The following is an 11,364-nucleotide window of genomic DNA, read 5'->3' on the forward strand; positions in this document are numbered from 1 at the left end:
GCCGGGCGGTGGTGGCGCACGCCTTTAATCCTAACACTTGGGAGGCAGAGGCAGGCAGATCTCTGTGAGTTCGAGACCAGCCTGGTCTACAAGAGCTAGCTCCAGGACAGGCTCTAAAGCTGCAGAGAAACCCTGTCTCGAAAAACCAAAAAAAAAAAAAAAAAAAAAAAAAAAAAGAAGTCGGAAGCTGTACTTATTTCCGTGTGTTTGAATACAATCAGGTTTTTATTGATTGTCTTCTTGAAGCTCATAAGGAAACACTCTTTCTCACCAGTATTTGGAAGTGTGTATCTGAAGTGCCTACACGGGAGTCTGTTTCACACTTCCAAAGTGACTTCTGTTCTTGGGTCATGGGAAATCCCAGAATCATCTTTTATATTATTTACCTCTTGATTTTTGACTGTGTTCTCTTTATGAAATTCCCACTGTTGGTACTAGACTTTTCTGGATTGGTCCTCTGATTTCTCATATTTCATTTCTTATCTTCTGTCTTAGTGTTGTGTTGCTGGGAGAAGACGCCATGGCCAAGGCAACTCTAATAAAGAAAAGCATTTAATTGGAGCTTGCTTACTGTTTCAGAGATTTAGTCTATTGTCATCGTGGTTAGAGAGCATGGCAGCTCACAGGCAGACATGGTGCTGGAGAAGTAGCTGAGAGTTCTACATCTGCATCCACAGGAAGAGGATGCAAATGGAAGAGACAGACTGGGACTGGCTTGGACTTTTGAAACCCTGAAGCCCACCCCCAGTGACACACTTCTTCCAATAAGGCCACACCTACTCCAACAAGGCCACACTTCCTAATCCTTCTTAAGGAGTGTCACTCCCTGATGACCAAGCATTCAAATACACGAGCCTATGACGGTCATTTCTTTTCAACCAACATGTCTTCATCTCTGATTTCTGTTTTACTTTTGGAGATATTTTCTCAACTTTATAAAAAATGCAGTATTTTTAAATTTTCTACTTTCATCTTTTTAACTTTTGGCCATATGTGCTGTATATGCCTGTGTGCATAGGGAGGCCAAAAGCAGATATCAGGTGTCTTCTATCCCTCCCCATTTCATCTATAGGTAGTATCTCTCACTAGCCTGGAGCTCACTGATTGATCAGCAAGCCCCCAAGATTCTCCTGTCTACTTCCCCATGCTGGGATTACAGGCATGAGCACTGTCTCTACTTTTTGCCTAGCTTTTACTTCGGCACTGGGGATTTGAACCCAGGCCTCGCTTGTATAGCAAGCGCTTTGCCCGCTGATCTATTACCTCAGCCTCCCAGGTGTTGCTTTTAATAGCCTTGTTTTCAATGTCTTTAGGAAAGCACACATTCTCTGTAGGCAGCTTCAGTCCCATCAGCCCCAGATGAGCAGGAAAGATAAGCCAGATCCTATTGTGGGACTTCTTCCCCTTCTCATGTGCCATCTTTCTGTCTTGCCTCACCTCCAGCAAGGGACTGATCTACTGATGAAGGACCACTGGCTCTCAGAAGCCCCACCTTGAGTACTACATAAAGGATCAAGCCTTCAACCTCTGAGACTTTAGAGGGACACTTCAAACTTAAGCCATGACAAAGGTACTTCCTAAGTTCCCAAGTTGGTTGCATCTATGCTGGTTATGACCAGTTGGGTTGCTTCAAGGGGTCATATCATCTCTGGAATTTCCCTTTCATCATTATCCTGGGACCTGAACATGAGCCTATACAGACTGCCACAGGGCATGCCAGGGTGCAGTCCAGATCCTGAAGTCACAACTGGGGTGGCTCAGTGCCTCAGATCACCGACCAGGAAAGCAGGAAGAACAGGAACAAGTGTGGGTCCGTTGGAGGAGAAAGACAACCTGTGCTGGAAAGAGGACAGAGGAAAGAACATTCCAAAGGAACGGCTTGAAGATGCACTGGGAATATTTAGGGTTCCCTGGTGTTGGGTCCAGTCCACATCAAGGATTTTGTTTGTTCTTGTTTTTGTGGCACTGGAATGGAATCCAGGACTACAAACCGTCTCCATGCCCAGCAGTGGTCCTCCGCTGGGGTGATTTTTGTGCCCCTATGGGACATTTAGGAATGCCTGGAGGCAAAGGCAGAGAATTGTCGTGTTCTCTGTTGTACTTATAGATGCTCTCAAGCACTCTAGGTTGACAGAACACCATCCTAACAAAGACAATGCAGTTCAGAATGTCAATGCCAAGAGGAGGTGAAGTTGTGCCCAGGCCACCCCAGGCTTCGGTCATCCAAGAGGCCTTTTAGCTTGCTACCCATAAACATGAGCAGGAAGTTAGCAACCAGTAGACACCTAGAAAGTCTTTGCTTTGAATGTGTTATTAAGACAAACAGAGAAAACAGTTTGAGAAAGGTGGAGGAGGGAAGGGGGAAGGAGAGGAAGCAGAGAGAGAAACACGAAACTAAATACATCAAGTAGGAACACAACTAATTAAAAATCAAAGTCCAAAACAAGACTTTGAAAATGAAATGGATGCTGTGGAGATGGCTCAGTGGGCAGGGGAGGTTGCTGCTCAGGCGTAAGGACCTGGGTTCAGAGCCCCAGTGTTCACATAAAATCCAGACATGGTTTTGTGTAATCCCATTGTTGTGAAAAAAACATAGACGAATCTTGGAAGTTGGTGAAATGGCGGGCTTCTAGGTCAGGGAGAGATGCTATCTCAAGGGAATACGGTTGAGAGTTATAGAGAAAACAATACCCTATTTCCTCTTCCTGCCTCTGCATACAAGTACACTTGTATATTACTGTGTCCACATATACAGAATACATGCACACACACATGCACGCATGAACACACACATGTACGCACACATGCATGCATGCATCAAAACAAAACACAACAATAAATTATACTTACTTGGGCCAAATGTTAGTCATCTTTAGTTTGACCCTGTCGGGACTCCTCTCCTACCCCTCAATATAACAATACACCTCATAAACCATAGTATTTCATTTACAACCAGAAATTCTTTGAAGAAAATTAAGTAAACCTGCTAATGTACTTTACTTAAATTTTAATTTTTGCTCAATATTTAAAACTCATAAACTACATCCTTCAAGGAATGTTAACTTAGAAGCCACAGGATTGCATAAACACATAATACATAGCCTTTGTAAACAGCGAAAAGCAGGACTGTGTTGGGAATGGGAACTGTCCTTTCCCATGTGTCTCTCTGCCTAAATGCCAAATAAACTGGCTAAAGCCACGGTGACTCATCCTGTGTTGTCCAGGCTGAGGGGACCGGAGTATCTCGGGCCTTGGGTGCAGGTGCTCGGCTGTGTCTCCTCATTGCTACTGGCAGGCTCACAATCTCTGTGACTATAGTTGGCATTATAGGTGGTGAGGACTAGTGTGACTAGGAGGAGGAAGTAGCCCACTGGAGCACGCTCAAGAGGATTACATCATCTCTCAAGCCACTTCCTGCCTCTGTGCTTCCTGTCCACCGTGAACTGAGCCGTTTCATTACGTCATCAGTTCCCACCATTGTGCTCTGCTTCGCCATGCACAGGCCGAAGGCCGCAGAGCCAAGGAACGGGGCCGGGGAAGCCGTGAACACAACAAACATCGTTCCTCTGTAAGTTTCTTTCTTCGGTTTTTTTTTTTTTATGTCACAGTGATTTTTAAAAAAATGATTAGCATATTCCCTTATTTGTCATTGTAAAGTGTTCACATATTGAATATATTAGGCACCTCCTCTTCATTGAAAGCATCGCAAAGGGCTAGGTGGACAGGGAGTGTTTTTCCCTTTCCGTGAGTTCCAACAGACACCCGAATTTCTACCTCCACAGCTTAACTTTTCATACATGAAGCAAATAAAAGCCATGTCTAATCAATATCTCTAAATGTCACCTACAGGACATCAGTCAGGGTCCCCAATGTTTCCCTAAAGGATTCTAGCCAAGTTTTACTCATAGATCCTTCCCACATTCCCACCACTAGGACTAAGTCAGAGTCCTTAGGTTCACATCTCCATCCTCCTTGGGATGGATTCACTGTCTGCCCCTGAGACCTTACTTTCCAAGAGCTGTGAAGTCTTGTGAGGCTCTGAGGGTCCAGGACAGAGAAGATCCTCAGGGATGGAGGGATTGGGTGTCCTCCATCTGCTCTGAGGTCACTAATTAGTCCAAGATACACCCGAGTCCATTATATTTAATGAGGTGTGGTGCTGTAACCATGCGGCAGGGAGCCGTTCTAAAGAAAGACACCGTGCCCTTCCCCTCCACCACCAGGCCGTTGAGACAATGAACCCCAAGGAACTGGAATTTCCCAGAGTCTCATGTTGGGAAACAGGAAAGGCTGGGGCTTTGACCACAGTCAGAGAGCTTGTCTCCCAGAAAGGGATTTCACATTGTTCTGACAACTGGAAGGACAGCCCAGGAGCAAGGGGCTGAGACAATTATGAGTCACTGTGAGCAGGGCCACACCTTGACGTGGGCTCCTTGGCCGTGCATGGCTCTTGCCTTCTATGTTAACTGAAGTCTGTGTCAGAACCCTCAAGATGGGCTTGGGATCACCAGATTCCCCTGTTCCTCGTCCCATTGTGCTGAATTTTAAATCTTCCCCTCTCTCTGCTTTCCAGCATGTCTCTAAAGACCTACTGAGGACAAGTGGCCAATCTGGCTTGTTTGGGCCCCATCCAAGTTCTAAACAATCTAACACTGACAATGTTCTGTGTGTATATAAGATACATGAACTTGGTGTCTATTCGAGGGTAGGAACAGTTGGCATGGCCTTTGGGGAGCTTGCTCCTATGTATAAGTGAAATGTCTCACAGCCTGAGAAATGCTAGGAACTTGCCACCTGCTGCCTAATAGGCTGGCCCACCTTTGGTAACCTAGAAATTCTCCAAACAAGCCCTGCAAACAGCAATCCACCGCACACCTTGAGTAGTTTTTGTGGGATGCAAGAACCGCCTGTGACCTCTGATTCTGTCTCTCTCCAGTTCCTGCCTATGCAGATTGCTTCCATCTGGCCCTCAGTCTGGGTGACCCTCTCACATCACTAATGCAGCTCCATCCCTTACCTTCCTCTGAGAGGGGCCCCTGAGCCTTTCCCCTTTTCTTGCTGTGCCCGATCCTACCACCAGGGGGAGGAGCCGGGCAGGGGCGGGGCAGAGGACCAGAGCTAAGAAAGGCAGGGATGGCAAGGCGCGTGGGGCAGGGGTGTCTTTTGGACAGCATCCTTGGCTCCCTTATTCTCTGTCCCAGTCTGTCAAGTTGCCGCTGCCTGGCCTGAGTCCCTGCTGACTTCAATAGTCCCATCTCCTCCTGTTAAACAAGGCCCTTTAGAGAGGAGGTCTCCAGTCAGCGAAGTCCCGGACACTGGATTTGAGGTCCAGCGGGGAGATCCCCGGGCAGGGCTATCCCATAGAATATGCACCAAGATGTGTTTATATTTTCTCGTAGCCAGAGTAAGGAAAACCACAACAAACTAGTGAGATTAATTTCAACAGCAAAACATCTAAGTTATACCAAAGGCCCTTCAGACCCTTTTTGTATACTGGGCACTTAGATGAAACCCAGTGTGGGCCCAGGAGGACGGCTCTGCCGTGAAAGTACCAATGACCCGAGGTGTCACATGGTGCAGGGAGAGAACATACTCAAGTAAGCTGTCCTTTGACCTCCTCGCATGCACTGTGACACACACATACTAAATTAAAGTATTAATTAAAAAAAAATCTAGTGTGGCCGGGTGGTGGTGGCGCACGCCTTTAATTTCAGCACTCAAGAGGCAGAGGCAGGTGGATCTCTGTGAGTTTGAGGCCAGCCTGGTCTACAAGAGCTAGTTCCAGGACAGGCTCCAAAGTTACAGCGAAATCCTGTCTCAAAAAACAAACAACAACAACAACAACAAAAATCTGGTGTGAAGTTTGTACTAGAATGTACCTCAGTCTGAGCTGTCCACTTCCAAAGGTTCAATGGACCCACTTGGTGAGTAGCTAGCTGCCTTGACAGTGTGGGAATTTCCTGATGGGATAGCTGCTCACAATACTCATTTCACCACGAGCAACCGGCAAACCCACTACTCACACAGAGCATATGGGGTCCTTCTGAAATATGGTTTAGTGCATAGGACGCTGGCCTAGTATGCCTAAGGTGGAGACAGGAGTCTGGAGATGAAGTCTGAGGACAGGATTGTCCCTTTGTCTGAGCATTGGTAGAGGTAAAAGTTCTCTCTCGTGGCTGACCGCACTGCTTTTCTGATCCTTCAGCTTGTACCCCCTAATATCTGGCTCCGGGTTTTATTTATTAAGACCGGTTAGAATTCATGCTACACTTAGGGTTTTTGTCCTTTTCTATTTGGCTTACTTCATTCCACAGAATGTGTTCAGGAGACATCTGTGTGGCAGAGTGTGTCGAAGGTCCTTCCATCTCAAGGCTCAGTAATATCCCTACATCACGTTTGCTGTAGCCACGCCCTGCGCTGGCCCCACCTCTTGGCTACTTTGTGTGTGTGTGTGTGTGTGTGTGTGTGTGTGTGCGCGCGCACACACACGTGTGTGTACAGACCATACTTACTGTTATGTGCCCAGAAGTGCGCTGGATCCTCTAAGTCTATACTGAAAATTTTGAGGAGCTTCACACCCAATAACTCAAGCTTATTGGAAAGTAATTTACTGCACTTGAGATTAAATAGACCATTGCTGTTTTTCCAGAAAGTTCTGTGAGCTGCTTTGTAAGCAAATCCCACTTCCTCACGCCACCTCTGCCTCCACCTCTAACAACCCCTGATTTCTTCTCCTATTATCTTGCAAACTCAACAGTGTCGTTTAAAGCATGCAGTTTTTCAGAGGACCACATACATCATGGGTTGCTTTTCATTCCTGGGGGATTTTTTATTGTAGAAGTGCCATCATCAACTTCACCATTCAGGGGTTGATCCGGATGATTGTGAATCTCACACCCGTGTCTCTTCCTATTCTGGTCTTTGTGTCTTGGGTAAATCTTGACAGTGGAATTAGTGTGCCCAATTTCTCAAGAACCCTAGGTCTTTGCAGCATCAACAAGAAGCACTCGAGAATATGTGAAAATTGAAACCTTGCATAGACTCTCCAACAGATCTGAGTAGGAGTGAAGGGGAGGATGGCAGATGACCCATCTTGAAGAACCTGGGATGAGACAGGGTCCTGGAGATGTTGAATGAGACCTTCCAAACCTGAACAAAATTCCAGAATGCCAAAGCTCAGTTCAAAGGTTAACCGGAGAAAGTTGAAGGATTGAAAAAATGGGGTGAGGGGAGACCTTGGGGGGATGAGGTCTTATTCCTCACAGGAACAAAGTGGGGGTGTCAAGTCCCACCTCTAAAACCTTTAAATGCTTACCCACAGCATACAAAAGGAATGTGTGTGACTCTGAGGAAGCTGAGCTACACCCTCAGGTGAGGACTTCTAAGCAGCCTTGACTTGAAAGATGCAAGAGCGAGTGGCCAGAAGTAGCCTGTGATGGCCCACAGGAAACCTCCAAACCAGCCCACTCCAGAAGGCATCATGCTCCCCAAGGAAGGTCCTCGAGTCTGAAGGGCAGTGGCTCCAACTGACATCTACTTAGCCCAGCTTACCCTGCCCAACAGGTTCCTGTCTCCAGGCGCCTCCCATCCTCAGCTCTGGAGACAACTGAATGCAATATAAAAGAATTCACAGATGAGGGGGATTAAGCTTCACCTGACAAACCTGTCCATGTGAAGGCTGGGCCCAGTGGCCGTCAGTTTCAGCTGCTTTGACAAAGTGCCTCAGACTCATTTCCCACAGTTCCAAGAGCAATAAACCCTGAATCAGGATGGTGGTTCTTGGGTGCGGGGTGGGGTAGGGTGTCTCATCTAGGGTGCAGACTGCTGCCTTCTCTTATGTGTTCTTGTGGTAGAAATTGGGCAAGGCCATGCGGTCCCCTTCACAGGAGCACTGATCCCATTCCTTTCTGTAAGGCTCCGTCTTCTAAAAGCTCATCCGGGAGGGCAGGGTTTCAACAGCATTGGACGGGGACACAGAAGTTCAATTCACGGCAAGCCTGACTACGAATTTCTTTAATGAAAAATGAATTTCCGTGCTTCAAATTATATCCTCTTGAGGATATGTAACCAGCATGCCCCGTTTACTGTGTGAGCAGAGCCTGCTGAACGTTCGCCAGGGATCATCCCAGCAAAATTTAACCTTCACCACAGCAGGGGTTATTCAGACCCCGGGGTTCTAGGTGAGGAAACTCAACTCTAAAGACGCTTGCTGTAGAAACAGGCAAGAGTGCTTTCAGAGTAGGACTTCTCGACTGGAGAGACGTGTGATCTGAACCACTGTGACAGACGCTTATAGCAGGCAAAACTAAGAAGGCAAATGAACACAACTCAGGCTTAAGTCGCTAAAAGAAGACTGTCGTGCGCATGCGTCTGCTACCCCTGGGTCTCTGTAGGGTGGTGCTGTGGGGATTTTCCCCTTTATATGGTTTTGGGGAGGTTGGTTAAGACAATTCTTCCTAATCACAATAACCTCTCCATGTCAGTAACTGCTTCAAGATTAATGAGTATCTTGACCCCACTCTGTGAAAGGGCTGTTCTCTTCCCCATTCCTCGCTTTAGAATGAGGAATCTTTTAACCAGCCCTAACCACTTCACTGGTCAATCCCTAAGCATGGGAGCTCAGAACCAGACTCTCGCAGGACATTGTGTGAAAGTGACTGCTTTCTGATCTTACAAGTATCCCCATTTAGACTTAGTCCTTTGTCACTTTCCCAACCATATCCCACACAATACACATGACAGTGTTGTGCCTTTTCCTCGTCTGTTACCTATAAAGAACATCTTGAAGCCATTTGAGTTTACATGGATTTGACTGTAAGGGTAAAAGGACTTGGTTTTGCCCATTATCTCTTAAAGAGTTATTTATAGGGCTGGAGAGAGAGCTCAGCAGTTAAGACCATTGCCTGCTCTTCCAAAGGTCATGAGTTCAGTTCCCAGCAACCACATGGTGGCTCACAACCATCTGTAATGAAGTCTGGTGCCCTCTTCTGGCCTGCAGTCATACATGCAGACAGAATATTGTATACATAATAAGTAAATAAATATTTTTTTAAAAAAGTTATTTATTTGATTTGGCAGTTTTTCTAGGGAGTGTCTTTTCTTTCTTAGATGTGAATGCTTTTTTAATATATCAAAGATATGAACATATCAAAGATGTCAAACATGTCTATACAATTCTCGATAATTTATTTGAATTTTCTTGGTTTTAAATTGCTCTGTATATGTGCGTGTGTATATGTGCAAGCATGTTCATATGTGTGAGTATAGGCACACGTGTGTCACGCACATGTATGGCAGTTGAAGAACTACCTCAGAGGCCTGTATGCATACCAACATGTCTGAGATAGGCTCTCTTGGCGCTTACCACTGAGCACTCCAGCCTAGCTGGTCCCAAAGCTTCCAGAATTTCTCTTCTCTACCCCTCCCGTCCTGCCACCGGAACAGTGGGATTGCAGACCCAGAAAGGAGCTTTGGAGGATTCAGACTCAGGACTTTGTGCAGCAAGTGCTTTACCCACAGAGCATCTCCTCTTCACCTTAATTTTGCAATGATGTTTTATGTAGAAAATACAGCACATTCCTTCCACGCTGCTCATACCCTGCCATGAACATCGGCAGCAAGGTGGTGCTGCCCGCGCTGCCTCTCATAGCCATGCTTCATTTCTAATGTGGCAGAGCGCTTCGTCCCTTCCCCTTTATGGAACGGAGCCAGTGTTCCAGCAGCCACTGGATTTCCCTGAGCCACGAGAGAGCACATCATGGAAGCAACCTAATTGAGACAATGGATCATTCTTACCACTCTGACCATCTCAGCTGATTAGTTTGGGTTGACTCGGTTACTGACAGCCATCTGGGCTATGAAGAACTAGCAATATCTGCTGGGCTTCATGAGGAGGGTGTGCCATGTACACAGACCATGAACACACTGCCTTGCATAGGAGTGCAGGGCATGTCCGAACGCTGAGAGAGTGGCTTTACATATAAGGCATCCTCTGTGGTTGTTCCAGGTTAGACCGGGGGATCATCCCAGGCATCAGGGACAACCCAGCAGAAGAAGGGGACCAAGGCTCAGGATGCTTAGGGTCACAGTCATAGTTGGTGCGTGTACAACGGGCTTTAGTCTCTGTTTCTCTCCTGGCATGGCTTGTGACTACCACTAGCTGCTGTGTCTCTTTAACGTCTCTGCATAGGAAAGTCTACTGCAGTTCTCTGCTAAGTCCTGGAGTTTGGAGCCATATCCCGAAAGCTAAACTGTTGGTCCCTGCCACCTTGCATCCTCCTTCCCAGGAGAAGACCAGACCAGGGAGGGGATGACATGTTTGACAGGGTTGGAGGAGATCTGAGTGGATACCTCTGCTTGAGGGGTTCAACTTCACAGTGCTGGGAACAGAGCAATGGACCTGTTCTTGCCGCTGAGCCCCTGGCACACTTTGATGGGCAGGTCGTTCCCTTCATATTTCTCATGCTGCCTCGTCCAAGCTGGGGAAGCTGTCACAAACCACAACTACCTCAGTGGGGCACTCGCGAGTGTGTGTGTGTGTGTGTGTGTGTGTGAAAGAACTGTTAGGCATATTAGCAAGTCTAGCCTCAAACACCAGATGTTTAAAACCAGAGAGAAGAATCCCGTGACTGGCAGAGAGGGCCATGGCCCAGTGCCCTCCTGGCCTTAGACATTTGGAAGAAGACTTTTAGTTTTATTCTAAGCCATAGGAAGGATTTCTGCGCTCTTGCTCTTTTGTTGATTCCCAGAGGTTTAACACCTTGGCCAGCTGCCAGCCAGTCATCTTTGGTGCATTGCCGGCCCAGGACACTTAGTGTCTTCCTTGTTTATTGGATGAGTCTTATTCCATTAAGGATTTTAGTCTTTGGTTGTGTTTGTTGCAAACATCTCCACAGATTATCACCTGCTTTTCCTTTCCATTCTGAATAATAGGGGCTTCTGGCTAGCCAGGGAATATAAATTCTTTCTTCTTTAAATCTGGTCTGGATTGTCACGGTAATATTTTACACCCCGGACATTTCTTTATCTCTGGGCGGGGGCTGGCAATCATCGGGCCCCTCAAAGGATAGAGAGTCCAGGGCCCAGGGTCAGGCTGCAGTACTGGGGACGCTGCTGGCTATGAATCAGGACACACACGGATCAAAGGTCTCTTTTGCAGGGTAAAAGAGCGAGGCTGAGCAGAAAGCCATGGCTACTACCAAAGAGGCCAAGTTTCCAAGCCTGCCTCAGAAGTGGAAACTGGGCAGGGCCGGGGAAAGCGGGCTGAAGGGTCAAAGTCCAGCTCCCCACCCCACCCCCCGACCGCGCTGGAGCCCCGCCCATCAGGGCCCGCCCCTCGAGCAGAGAGAGTTCTGACCTCTCAGC

The sequence above is a fragment of the Arvicola amphibius genome, chromosome 12 (genome assembly GCF_903992535.2).
Source record: "Arvicola amphibius chromosome 12, mArvAmp1.2, whole genome shotgun sequence".
NCBI classification, from domain to species: Eukaryota; Metazoa; Chordata; class Mammalia; order Rodentia; family Cricetidae; genus Arvicola; species Arvicola amphibius.